General features: G+C 36.8%; 1 long non-coding RNA gene across 1 annotated transcript; it reads left to right on the top strand.

Moving 5' to 3' along the window:
* The first annotated feature begins 513 nt into the window (after positions 1-513).
* LOC119085475 lies at positions 514-14,464 on the top strand. Its single transcript, XR_005089306.1, has 4 exons — positions 514-638; positions 882-886; positions 4,080-4,094; positions 14,454-14,464. It is a non-coding gene; the product is annotated as an uncharacterized LOC119085475 (long non-coding RNA).
* The last annotated feature ends 247 nt before the right edge of the window (positions 14,465-14,711 follow it).

Raw genomic sequence — 14,711 nt, 5'->3', positions numbered from 1 at the left:
TTCAGAACAAAGTTTGACTTGAAAAGAAGTCCATCTAATTTTAATCCAAACTATTTGTGAATCTTTATGGGGCTGATCTCAAATGTTAGATCGAACAAATAGAAAAGTTTTCAGTTGAAATTAGTAAACTTTCGAAACAAAAGAACTTCAATTCTGTGGACTGTACTCATCAGTGTGATTGGTCAACAAACATAGGTTTGTTCTGTACGAAAGTAGTAAAAATTCCATCAGTCAAAAACACTCAAAGAGTAAAAGTGAGGCAAGTCCCTGGGTATACTTCCAAAACAACTGATATCGCTGTAGGTGACGCATTCTGCGCTTGTACGCAAAAATTGTCAAAGCAAAAATTAGGCCAAAAAAATTCTTGAAGAACAATTTTAACAAAAACAAGTCTTGAGAACAGTCGGAGCGTTTGCTGCGACTGAGCCCCGTACGACCCGTAAACCCATTATGTACGTGACCCTAGTGCTTCCGTAGCCCTAATTCATCCGTGATCCTAATTTTTCCGATAATGCTTCCCACCTAGCCCAAGTGCGGCACGTGCAATTTTAATGAAAGTATTCATCTTAAAAATTGCACATAGCGCAATTACGAAAGCCTGTACGAAGTACCTCTCAAATAAAACAAAAATTTACGAAGTAATTTTAGGAACCCAAATTCGAAACTTTTTCTAGTACCATGTCCATATGCGTGATATATGTAATGCCTGAAACACCCCACACACATAACCAATTCCTTCTCTGTTAACAGAAACTCTCTATGTACCATTTTTGCCAAGATACATCACTTTTACTAAAATCCAATATGGCCGCCGGTAGCCATTTTGTTAGGAGACCGGAAGTAGTACTGACGATTTACAGTCGTTAATCTCAGTCTTGTAGATTGGGTGCCCGACACCCTCAACAGCCACGCCAACAGTGTTGACGACCTGATGAATGGCGATGACGAGTCTTGTGAGCCTAATGTGTTTCTACCATCTGGGATTGGTGAAGGAACGATAGCTGATATAATCTATCTCATGTTGAGCAGTGGTCTTCACCAAGTCAACGGCGAGCGCAACTTTTATGGAGATATTCTGGACCTTGTTTTTGTCAGCAACCCCAATGGGGCAAACGTTTCTAGGTGTCTTGAGCCTTTGAGTCGTGTTGACCTGTACCATTATCCCATTGAGGTTATCTTTTCCGCGGACGTAGTCGATTGCGTTGAATGTGATGAGTCTTCTACTGAATTTAACTTCAAGAAAGGTGACTTCTCCGGTCTGAACCGTTATTTTGACTCTGTTGATTGGAATCAACTGATGTTGAACGTTTCTGACGTGGATGTCGCTGTTGATTTGCTTTATGAAACGCTTTTAGCCGGTTTCGAAAGGTTTGTCCCTCTCAAGAAAAAAGTGACGATTGATGACCCGCCTTGGTACAACCAACGTCTAAGGAACCTTAAAAATAGGACGAGCAAAGCTAGTAAGCGCCTTAATTCTGAGACTGACCCCACTGAGAGATCTAGGTTAGAGATGGTGTTTTTTGTCGTTAAGTAAAGAATTTCGCACTGTGCGTGATTTGGCTTTTAGCAGGTATCTGACAAAGACTGAGAAAATGCTGACATCGGATCCGTCAAGGTTTTGGTCGTTTGTGAAGTCGCGCAAGAAAACTGTAGGCTATCCTTCAACGATGCGTAAAAGAGATAAAAGATCTTCCAGTCCTGTTGAATCCTGTAGTTTATTCGCCGAGTTCTTTCAAAGTGTCTATGTTACTGATAACGAGAGTGAATCAGACCTGTCCCGTAAGTTTTACCACATTGATCAACTTGTTGATGTTGGATCGATTTCTTTTACTATTGAAAATGTTGTGAGCCATTTACGTGGTATTGACACCAGTAAGGGCGAAGGGCCTGACAAAATCTCACCCGTTCTTTTGAAGAACTGCGCTGATAGTCTGTCTTATCCACTTCTCCGCATTTTTAACTCATCACTCTCAACTGGTAAGTTTCCTACGAGATGGAAATCGTCGTATATTACACCGATTTACAAGAGTGGATCTAGGAGTGACGTAGAAAATTACAGAGGTGTTGCTATTCTGCCAACTATTGGAAAACTGTTCGAAGCCATCGTAACTAAAATCTTAACCGAGAAATTTAATCACGTGATTTCGAAATCTCAGCATGGCTTTATGAAACGAAGGTCTACAGCGACGAATTTAGTGGAGTTTGTAAGTCATGCGACTAAAGTCATGGAGTCTAAACATCAGCTAGATGTCATTTACACTGATTTCCAAAAAGCTTTTGACCGAGTTAAGCATTCAATTCTTTTATTCAAATTGAAGAAGTTTGGAGTTCATTCTGAGTTGTTGGCGTGGATTGCGTCTTATCTAAGCGGACGTACACAGTTCGTAAATTTGTCTGGGTGGTCATCTATGACTTTTAATGTGACGTCTGGCGTTCCTCAAGGTAGCCATCTTGGCCCTCTTCTGTTCATATTGTTCATGAACGATGTCGCGAAAGTTTTTTCTTCCTCTACTCATCTGTTGTATGCAGACGATTTGAAGATCTTCAAAGTGATCAAAACTGTACTTGATGCTACTGCTCTTCAGAGAGATTTGAACAGGTTCTTACGGTGGTGCGAAGTCAACCAGCTTTATTTAAACGTAAGAAAATGCAATGTGATGTCTTTCACTCGCAAAAGGTCAAAGATTGAATTCAATTACTCTATCAACGATACTGTGGTGACTCGCTTGAAACTGGTGAAAGACTTAGGAGTTCTCATGGATGAAAAACTGACCTTTGGTAAACACGTCGAATGCGTAATCGCTAAGTCTTATTCGATGCTCGGTTTTGTCATCAGGACTTGTAAGGAGTTTAAGAATGTCAAAACCTTGAAGAGTTTATATTTCGCACATGTGCGTTCGTGTCTGGAATATGCTTCGGTCGTTTGGCACCCGTATCAAGAAACTTTCATTGATAGGATTGAATCGATTCAGAAGAAGTTTTTGATGTTTGCACTCAGACGATCAGTGAGACGTGACGAGAACTATAAACTTCCACCTTACATTGACAGATGTTGCTCCATCGACATTGAACCGCTTGCTAGACGCAGGATAAATGCCTGTGCATTGTTTACTTTTGACCTTTTAAGTGGTGGTCTTGATTCATTTGAAATAACGAGAAGAATTACTCTAAATCCTCGTCCCACTCGAGCTGACGATCTACTCATTGTCGATGAACACAGGACTAAGTATGGTTACCATGAACCAATAAATAACATGTGCTTGGAATTTAACCGTTTCTCACAGCTTTGGTTTCAGGGTATGCCGCGGAACTCATTCAAAACGACTGTTAGAATGTTGAAGATTCCAATCAAATTGAATGGTAAGATCAAAATGTCATGACTGATTTCATTTCACTTGCAAATATGCTGGACCTATGGTTCTTTTTCTAATCGGTATCGATTAGGTTATTTAGGTCTCACGACTTTAAAAAGTGGTCTCACGACTTAACTCCGAGTCTTATCGACTTGTGCCGAATCGAGCCAGTCTAGTCGACTGGCTCCCGCTAACCACTAACCGTTCATTTCCAGGTGGCTCAGAAAACGATCTATTGACGACTTTCTGGTTATTGGTCAAACGAGACGTGACTCACTCCTATGTGACGTTGGTGAATGTTTTTATTTATGTTTTTGTTCTATTTTTTTTTCATTCAACTTGACATGTATAATCTTTTTCTGTTCTTTTATAGTAAAATTAAAAATGCAAGTAGTCAGGGGGCGGATGCCATTGACGAAATAAATAAATAAATATAAAATATACCTTTCAAACAAAGAAAAATTCATGAAATTCGGACAAAATTTACTCGAGATATTGACAAAATACACCACGTTCACTGTACTGCCGAGTAGCCGGATATCAGCTCACTCCAAGGGTTCTAGCTCACGATCCGGTGAACTAAATTTCATAAACTTGATTGGTACGGTCAATACCTATCTAATAAAGCAAAAACAGTCGAGATCCGTTCAAATTTGGCCGACCAAGTAAAAACTGATTCGCGCCATGTACCTGGTTCACATCAAGGGCTCATTTGCCCATTTTGAGTTGAGTTTTACTCAAGTTATCGTATACACAGACAGACAGACGGACGGACAGACAGACAGACAGACATTTTTTTATTGCGGATTCGGCATCTATAATCATAGACAAATGCTTTGCCCTTACCGTCTGCTTCGAATTCCACATGTTACAAAAGGCTTGGTGTTTCTATAAGCCCCCAGTACTTCGTACGGAGCTAAAAATTTTGCGTCACAAAGTGGCAGATGATTCGGCTATTTTTCATTTGTACATTCTTTCAGGCGTCACCTACAGCGATATCAGTTGTTTTGGAAGTATGCCCAGGGACTTGCGTCACTTTTACTCTTTGAGTGTTTTGGAAGTTTGGTTTAAAGATCGGAACAGATCACTTTTATCTGATCTGAATCTGAAAAAAGACAGTCTGAAATTTTCAGATTCAGTTCAGATTGATTTCAATTTGATCTGATCTGATTTGAAAATTTCAGACTGTCTTTTTTCAGATTCAGATCAGATCAGATTTTTTTTCAGATTGATTTCACCGGATAAAGAGTTAAGAAATTCGAAGTAATTTTATTTCTTGTCTGTGCTGTATTTCGCAATGTTTTAGACAAATGGTTACAAAATGTTCCTAGCTAAATAAAAGCGAATTCAGGAGTATGATTTTAAGGGAATTTCCATGGGCTCTCTCAGTTTTTACGAAATGTTTAAACTGATAATTGTTTGCGAGTTCATAAGAAAACTTTTTTGTTCTGGCTCTTCATAATTTTAACGGTAAAATATTTGGCAAAAATAAGTTTTCTCCATACATTTTCAAAGAGCGCTAGAAAATGAAAAAAAAAATTGTTGCGTACCGTTTGGTTTTTTTTTTCATCGACGAGGAACACTATTTTAAGCAAAAAATTGTTCCACGGTATGCCTCAAAACTTTTTTTTTTGATCGTTAGTATCAAACACCAAATTGCTTAAAAAATGTGTACTAAGTCAGGAATATAAAAAAACCAAAAAGTTTTGAGGCAGTGCAACAAGTTTTTGCTTAGAACATTAGTTTCTCATCATTCTCATTTTCTCACGCTCCTTAAAAATGTATGGAGGAAACTTATTTTTGTCAAGTATTTTAAAAATTTAAAGTTAAAACTATGAAGTGAAAGAACAAAAACGTTTTCTTATGAACTCACAAACAATTATCCGTCGAAACATTTCGTGTGCATCAACTTTTTATTTAGACCTCATTCAAGCTCACCGTGTGAACACTTGTCGTACGGACGAGAATCATCAAATGCGGTAACTTTTTAAAAATTAGTGATTTTAGAGGGATTTGGTTTGAAATAATTGTAATACTCGTAGTTAGCGGAAGTGTGGAAAATTAATATAATTCTTAATGCAAACCCGACTAGGAATTTCAATAATATTTTGTGATATTAGTGTCTTGTTTCAATGAAGTTTTTGAGGACTTTTATTTGTAGAAAAAGTATCAAGACAAGTCAGATGGCTTTCAGTTATCTAAAAAAAAAGTTTCAGATTTCAGATCCACTCAGATTCAGATCGAATCTGATCTGAAATTTTCAGATTATTGATTTAACTAACTGATTGACTAACGTGGCGCACCCGTTTCTTCATTATCAAACAAATATTTTTTAAACTCAAAGAATTTAATTACATCGAAATCCTGGCACCAGCAGTAGCAGTTGCCCTGACTAGGCATGTGAGGCGTTCAAAATTATCGATATTATCAATCGAAAGAAATTATCGATAACCGATTAATCATATAATTATCGATAATAATCAAAATATCGAAATTGGATAATTATCAAAAAATCGATATTTCGATAATTATTAAAATTTTCTTATTCGTATGGTCGTAATGATCGAAAATCACAGCTTCGCGCACTGTTGCGTACAATATGCATTTAATATTTAAATGAAATTACTGATAGAATAACAATTTTAAGTATTTTTATTGATTTTTCGAAATATCGATATTTTGATAATTATCACAATTTCAATAATTATCAATTATCGCTATTTTTCTTGATTAATTTTCGAAAAAAAAACTTAATTATCGATAATATAATCATTCATAATTATCGATAATCAAAATTATTATCGCCCATGCCTAGCTATCAGGTGAGGATATGTATAATGTGTTAAAACCCGTAACCCATCCTATGAAACCAAGTGAAAAAAGCTATAAAGAAATCATTAAGTTGTTACGTGATCTTTTTACGCCTAAAAGCAATAAACGAGCTGAAAGATTTAAATTTAATCAAGTGGTCCAAGAGTCGGGCGAGCAAATAAGTGAATTTATAGTTCAGTTAAAGACTTTAGCTCAAACATGTAAATTCGGGGATTTTTTGGAAGGTGAAACTGGTGACAATGTCGGAAAATATAAGTTAAAGATTTTAGATGAAGCTTTAACTGACCGATTTATTGTTGGATTGATAAATGAAAAGATAAAGTCAAATTTGCTAAATGAAGACACATTGGACTTTGAACAGTGCTGTGCGAAAGCACTACAGTTAGAAATGGTACAAAAAGAAAGCAAATTTTTACAACCAATGTCTGTGAAATCAGTAAATAAAGTTGCGTTTCAAACTAAATCAAATGTTAAGTCTAATATACCAAGTCATGCAAGTCGACCCTTTCAGAAAAGTAAATTTAGTCAGAATAATAATCGCAATAGCAAACCGGGTCAATGTCGACGTTGTGGTCGATTTCATGATGAGCGCACTTGTCCTGCACATAAGTGGAAGTATTATTCATGTAATAAATATGGACATGTATCTACAATGTGTTTAAATAAATCGGAAACTGTTCCGGTGTATGTACAACAAGGAAAAAATAGCCAAACATACCAGTCGCATAAAACTTTTAACGTGAACACTATTCGATATGATGAGAACGAACAAAGAGATTCTGGAAATTTTATTAATATTAATATTATTAGTATTACAATACGCAAAGAGGTAACGCTTCATAATAACAACGTTGATGAATTAATTGTATCGGTATACCGCGGTAGAACCGGCTGAACAACAATGGGTTGAAAATGAATGTAAGCAAAACGAGAGGTTTGTGAGAACTGTTAAACGAAACAGAAGTGGTGCACTGGATTTTGAAGTTGAAATCGAATCAAAGAAGGTTATTATGGAATGTGATTGTGGTGCTGTTGTGACTGTTATGAGCTTAATTGAATATAAAGAAAATTTTAGTCATTTACCGTTAAAGCCAATTGCTAATGATGTACTTTTACGATCCGTTACAGGTGAAAAATTAGTTGAAGTCGGGTCGGTCGATGTAAATGTGAATTTTATGGGGAAAACAAAGGTGTTCGAACTACAAATTATTGAATTAAACGAAAAAGAAACATTTTTCGCGCCTTAATGTTCCACAATGAAATTTTTTTTAATTTTTTTATTTTAAAAACCGAAGCTCTCAAAGAACGAAAATATCAAAAAACGTTACTAAAAAACACACTTCAAGTTCATAAACACATTTTTTTAATCGACGATTAAAATTTAAAAAAATTTCATTGTGGAACATTAAGGCGCGAAAAATGTTTCTTTTTCGTTTAATTGTTTACCGTTTCACAGGACTCAAATGAGTTTTTCTTTTTGTAAAGTAATTTGCATGTAAAGAAGATTAAAAATTATTTACAAATTATTGATATGTTAAGGCCATTCACTGCTTTGTTTGGAAGAAATTGGCTGGACGTTTTTATACCGAATTGGAGGGAAAAACTATTCACACCAACGATAAATTCATTAAAGTCGGTGAGTCATGATGAGTCAATATTGAATGAAATTAAGTCTAAGTTTCCGAGAGTAGTATCCACCAATTTAGATAAGCCAATTGAAGGTTTCAATGCTGAGCTTGTTTTGAAAGAAAATGCTCAACCAATTTTTCACTGTGCTTATACTTTGCCTTACAAGTCAAAAGATAAGGTTTCGGATGAAATAGATAGGCTAGTGAAGTTAAAAATTTTAAAACCGATCAAACATTCAGAATGGGCATCACCTTTGGTGGTTAGAGTAAAGCAAAACGGAGAGCTTCGATTTTGCATTGACGGTAAAGTAACCATAAATAAGTATCTAGAGACGGATCACTATCCGTTGCACAGAATAGATGACATTTTTGCCAGTCTGTCTAATTGTCTTTTCTTCTGTGTCCTTGATCTAACTGGTGCATTTAAACAGTTAGAATTGTCGATGAAATACGTAGTCATAAACACGCATAAAGGATTATATATGTGCACAAGAATGTTTGATGGGTTGAAAGTCGCACCTGCAATTTTTCAGTCAGTTATGGATCAGATTTTGATTGCTTTAGAAAAAGTCAAAAGTTTTATTGATGATATCATAATTGGTGGTAAAACAATTGAGGAATGTAAAAGTCGATTATTCGAAGTATTGTCCAGGTTGGAGAAATACAATGTCCGGATAAATCTTAGTAAATGTAAGTTCTTTAGAACTAAAGTCGAATACCTAGGCCATGTGTTAGAGGGTAATAATATTTATCCCAGTCCGGAAAAAGTCAGAGCTATTGTTGAGGCTCCAATTCCGAAAAATGTATCTCAGCTTCAGTCATATCTTGGTCTATTAAATTATTATTGTAGGTTTGTTCCTAATTTGTCTAGTGAGATACATGAGTTATATAAATTATTGCGAAGTGATTCAAAATTTGATTGGTCTAGACCCGGGCGCCGGTCTATATTTTTCGGCGGCGGCTGTAATTTTTTTTTAGAATATCGGCGGCGGCTGAAATCGGCTGAGCCGATTCTTCAAAATTCGGCGGCGGCGCAAGTCAAATTATATATGGGCGGCGGCGGCGCTATCGGCTGAGAACCGGCGCTCAACAAAAAAAGATGTGTAAGGAAAATTCGTTTCGATCTTAAAATTTAAGTTAAAAATGTTTTCTTTACAAGAGAAGATAGAACTACATTTTGGTTGGTGTTAATGTTTCTAGATAAGCCTAATGCAGGAATTGTAGATAGATGAAGGAATTTGTTTTCGCATTGTCCACGGATGGCCACCGCTCAGGTGGTTTTGATTTTTTCTTTTTACATATTGCCAAACATTCATTTCAAATTGAAGATTTTGACAATACAGAGGTTACGCTGATTGTTTTAGCAGAAAATGGCAAATCGATTTTTGAGCCCTACTGATATAATCTACCTTGCACCAGAGAAATGATAAGTTGGTACGCCTGTGGCGAGATAGAAAGAACATTGGAATGACAGTTGACTTCTATGGAAGAGAATATGAGAGAGTTCCATACAAATTCTCTCACATTCTCTCCCATAGAAGCCAACTGTAATTCCAATGTTCCTTCTATCTCGCCACAGGCGTACTAACTTATCATTTCTCTGCCTTGCACAAAACATCAAGCAATGCAGACTGAGCATCATACTAAAACTGAAATTTTTTACACCCTAAGCAGTGTTTCCATCTGTAACATTTTGAAAGTTTATTTTGCGATTATTTTAAAATTCCATGACAATTAATCATATTCCGTTTGTGTATTTATATAAAATTAATCTCCTCCAACCCAGAGGCGTATGGGACTGTGCCCAAAATCGATGCAGCATTTCCTCTTTGTATTGCGATTCCAAGTCTTTGGATCAGGTAACTTCTGGATTTCTTTTCTCCAGTAGTGTCGATTAAAATTTTGCCAATTTTATTTACTAAATTTCGACCTTCTTCCGACCAGCTTCCCAAAGTTTCGACGGCGATCGGAACGAAATGGAAATATTCATTTAACGGTTCATATAATGTTTTCTTATAATTTTCTCTCATCCTAGCTGCTTCACCCGCTTTTTTGCTAGTTGCTTTTACATAAGATTTGGCCAAAGTGTCTGCGCACGTAAAATCCCAGACTAAAGGCTTACCTTTATGCCAAGGTATCAAAGTTAGCCCGTCCGGTTGTTTGCCATCAGATCGGTTGCATCCAACCGGTTCGCGAGTAGCCGGAACACCACCAGTAACGAGGGATCGCTTTATCAAATCGTTAAACATTTCATGTCTAGCTCTTCGACCCGCGCTCGATTTACAACAAAGACCGTGGTAGCCAAATTTATCAGCCTCAGAACCACATCGACAAGTATGGGCTTGAATTGCGGGAATACCCAGGCGAAGTGAAATTGATATGCGAAAGCTCTGATTATCCATCAATGTACCCAGTGATGTACAAGGGAATGCATTTAGCCAGGCGCTGGATTCTTTTGATGAAACCGCTAAAAGTCTTGCCTTATCGGTTAAAGTGGAAGCACACTCCAGTAGTTCCTCGTGAATTTTCTGGCATACGACCTCATCCCAGTTCTTCTGGAAATTCGACTCCGGTGATTCCAAAGGAAGTTCGTCCGTGATTGAAAACCAGTTGTCAATGGCTTCTGTCAATAAATTATCAGATGACGTTGAATATGTGGGAATAACGCGTTTCAACAAATCAGCGACCGAATGGATTGATCCCAGAAAACTAGAAAAACATAGATTTGTGATGTTTCTTAAGCCCAGTCCACCAAGTTTCACTGATAGTGTAGATTGTTGCCATGCCAGCATATCCAATTTGCAATTGATAATTTCTTCCAACGACGATTTCAATGTGTGATCATATTCTTCCAAAAGTTCCATTTCATACCAACAGGGGGTTGTTCTCAACAAAAAAGTTAGTTTTGGGATAGCTTGCGAATGTCTAATCAGAAAGTATGCATGATGTGCGTTCAACATTTTCATACGACTGGTCATTAATTTCAGTTTTTCAGTTTTCGACCTTATCGCTGGACCAATACCACAGATCGTCAAAGGTGCTCCCAATAAATCGATTTCGTTTTCTTTAAGTAAAATCCCCGGTGCAGCTTCATTGAAAATACTGTGAATTTCTGTGATTTCTTCTTGATTCTGTGTACCCAGTACCTTCAATTCACATTTCGAGAAATTTAACTTCAATCCAATTTCCGCCGATTTTCTTATTACAACGTGTAGGTCGTCCAAGACTATGTACGGGTCTCCACCTAAAGACCCATCATCTAAATACCAAAGATTAAATTCTGATTGGAGCATTTCCGTCATTTCTTGAATCGCGATGCAGAAAAGCAGTGGTCCACAAGGGTCGCCCTGCTGGCAGCCTCTTTGAGATGAAATCTCGTAATCACCAAAGAATAACGTTGATGTCGTGGAGTAACATTGTTTAATGAATGGGTATAGCTCTGGGCATTTGGCGAGTGTACATTGTAGCATTGGATTGCGTTCTAATTCGTTGAAAGCGTTGATAAAATCCAATTTAAGGAAAACTTTTGCTTTCAAGTATTTTCTTTTAATGAAATTACGTGCGGCATGAGCTCCTGCTTCAGCACCACCTGCAGTTCCGAATCCGAACTGAGTAGGTCGGAGTTCTTCACCCATTCTGTTGGTGACTCGTCTGCATGCTATTTTCGATGTCATTCTTCTTATTGTACATCCGATAGCAATTGGTCTAATCGAATTGTCTTTTTTGTTGATTCCGCATAGGCAAGCTCCATATAGTATTGGCGTAATTAATGAATTTACTTTGCCATTCAAAAGAACATCCGAAAAAGTGCTAAGTGATTCTAAAAGTTTCGTTCCATGTTCGCCAATTTCTTTGCCAATCATGTCTTTTAGGTGTTGGGGACGTAGACCATCTATGCCTCCTGCACTACCATTAGCAAAGTTGAGAATCGCTATCTTCGTTTCTGATATTGACGTTGATGCTATTTTCGGTATAGACGTCGGTGGCTCAATGATATCAATTGGTATTTTTGACTCAGGGTGCTTTTCCAATAACTTCACATACGTATCGGCATTCATTGGGGCTATTGAATCACTTGAAGATAATAACTTAATTGCACCTCTGATGTCACCATCTTCTAGTTTCGATTTCACCCTTTTCAGCCTGTCTTTTTCCTCATCAAAATGTTTCGGCGGTTTATTTCGCAATGGCAAATTCTTGAAAATTTCTTCAAAAAATTCTTCAAAATCCAAATTTTGTATTTGACACCAAAAATCTAGATTTTTCTTTACGATCGTTGCAATCGATATTATATTTGGTTTGATTGACAACTTTTGCTGCGCTTTTACATTTGTACACATTCCACGATCCACAACTTAAATAACATTGTGGACTGTGGAAGGTGTACAAATTAAAAATCATTTTTTAATTAAAATTCAATTGTCAAAAACCAGACTCGATCATTTTACTTTGCTTTTACGCAAAACTAAAATAGTGCTACCGAATAAGTCATCCTCAAATTAAAGATAAATTGGCAAAATAGATTATGGATTTGAGCACTATTTCACAGGACTGTCAATGATTGACGCTGTCGGCAGGTCGGTCACTTCTGTCACTTCACCGAACAATATTTTCATATTTCCTAACAAATGATTTTGATTTTTAAATTTCGTATCTCAAAAGACCGACTCGAAAGCAGAGCCATCGCTGATTTTTGCGGTAGTGACGAAAACAATTTCCACAATCTATAAATAAAATCGTGATATTTTTATTGAAAATGATAGAGGGATATGCTACGAGTAATTTGCAAGCGAAATTAAAAACCTTTAGCAGGGATAGCATATAAAATTTCCAAGTATTAACTCTCTCATTTGACACATGGGATACAGAAACACATCCAAATGGAGTTTTAAGAATCCAAGTGGGTGGTGTATGAATGAAAGAAGCTCCTAACATTCATTTGACGGACCTTATATTTGACAACTATTTTCCAATATTTAATAAAAGTTTTACAATTGAAAAACGTACAAAAACTCAAAAAAGTCTTTGAAAACTTTCAAAGGCAGTTAAAAAAATATTTTTTAGAGAAATATTTCACAAATAGTTTTGTTTAGAAAATGAAATAGAAACATTGGCAAATTGCGCCGAAAAGTAATAAACAAAACAACCGGCGGCGGCGGCGGCGTAGTGTTTCGAATGTTATCGGCGGCGGCGCTGATCGGCTAGCCGATTTATACTATTCGGCGGCGGCGACATCGTTTTTAGCTCTTTTTTCGGCGGCTATCGGCGCGGCTGGCGCCGGCGCCCGGGTCTAGATTGGTCAGAGAGTTGTCAGAAGAGCTTTGAAAAAAGTAAACAGCTTCTCATTAGTAATCAAGTCCTAGAGTTATATGACCCAGAGAAAGAAATGGTAGTCTCAGCTGATGCTAGTCCATATGGAGTAGGTGCTATACTGTCTCACATTGTCAATGGGGTAGAAAAACTAGTATTATTTCCAGCTGAGCAAAATTATTCACAACCACAAAGAGAGGCGTTAGCTATAATTTTTGCTTTAAGGAAATTCTACAAGTATATTTATGGAAAAAAAATACGATAATGTCAGACGCTCAGAGTTTAAGAGATTTGTTTAACCCTAGTAAGGGAATTTCACCTGTTGCTGCTGCAAGATTGCAAAGGTGGGCTATTTATCTTTCGATGTACGATTATGAAATTAAACATCGGAGTGGCAGTAAAATGGGACATGTAGGTGCATTGTCACGATTGCCTCTAGTAGATGGAACGGAGGTGAAAGTTGATAAAATAAATTTTATTAATTTTGGAGAAGACATCCCGATAGAGTCAAAAGACATTGAGGAAGGTACTCAAAAAGATTCAATTCAATTGAATTTTTTGTTGTTTTTGGTCTACCCAGTAAACTGGTGGCAGATAATGGACCTCCTTTTAATTCGCATGGGTTTAAAAAGTTTTGTCAGAGGCATGGAATTATTTATTTAAATTCTCCACCATACCATCCGCCATCGAATGGTCAGGCGGAAAGATCTGTTCGTACTGTTAAACAATGTCTTTTAAAATTTTTAATAGGTCTCGGAAGTGGATTGACGATTCAGCAGAAAATACAGAAATTTTTAATGTACCATAACAACGCACCATCGACCGTAACAGGACGACCACCATTCGAAATTATATTTAGTTATAAGCCACAGACATTATTAGATTTAGTAGCACAAGACTCTCTAGAGAAACGCTATATTCCCCGACGAATTCTTTAAATTTTCAGCTTGTGCACAGGTGAGGTACGAACTCACAACCTTCAACTTGCCGGGCTGATGCTCTAACCAATTGAGCTACCGTTTTCAGAACTCTAAACACAGTGACACCGCTTGCATTACAGAATGTATTGCAAACATAGGAGAACTCAATCAAGAGTAGTGGACAAAATTCTCTAGAGAAACGCTATATTCCGCGACGAATTCTTTAAAGCACAAGAGTTCGATGGACAATAGCGGTGAAATTAATGAAGTGACTAGTGAACAAAGTTTTAAAAAATCAAAATTTTCCGTAAATCAAAACGTTTTGTATAAAAATCATTTCAAAAATCATATAAATTGGATGCCAGCTAAGGTATTACAAATTATAAGTAAATATACGTATCTCATTCGAGTTTATGGGAAAGTGAGGTTTGTGCATGAGAATCAATTAAGAGTTTCTAAGTTGGGAAATGCGTATCATGAACCGAGTGCTATGATGGTGTTGAATAAGAATGTTGAAAATCGGTGTGATGCTAATGAAAGGGAACCTGTGTCAATTGAGCAGAAAAGAAATAGAGGTAGTTCGTTTTCAGAAGTTACCGATGAATCAGAATGTAATGATAAAATTAAGTCAAACGTGGTTCCTGAAAATGAAAGAAAGACTAGATCAG

This window comes from Bradysia coprophila, unplaced genomic scaffold, assembly GCF_014529535.1.
Source record: "Bradysia coprophila strain Holo2 unplaced genomic scaffold, BU_Bcop_v1 contig_94, whole genome shotgun sequence".
Classification (NCBI taxonomy): Eukaryota; Metazoa; Arthropoda; class Insecta; order Diptera; family Sciaridae; genus Bradysia; species Bradysia coprophila.
The sequence above is the reverse complement of the archived record's forward strand: the minus strand, read 5'-3'. Positions and strand labels throughout refer to the sequence as shown.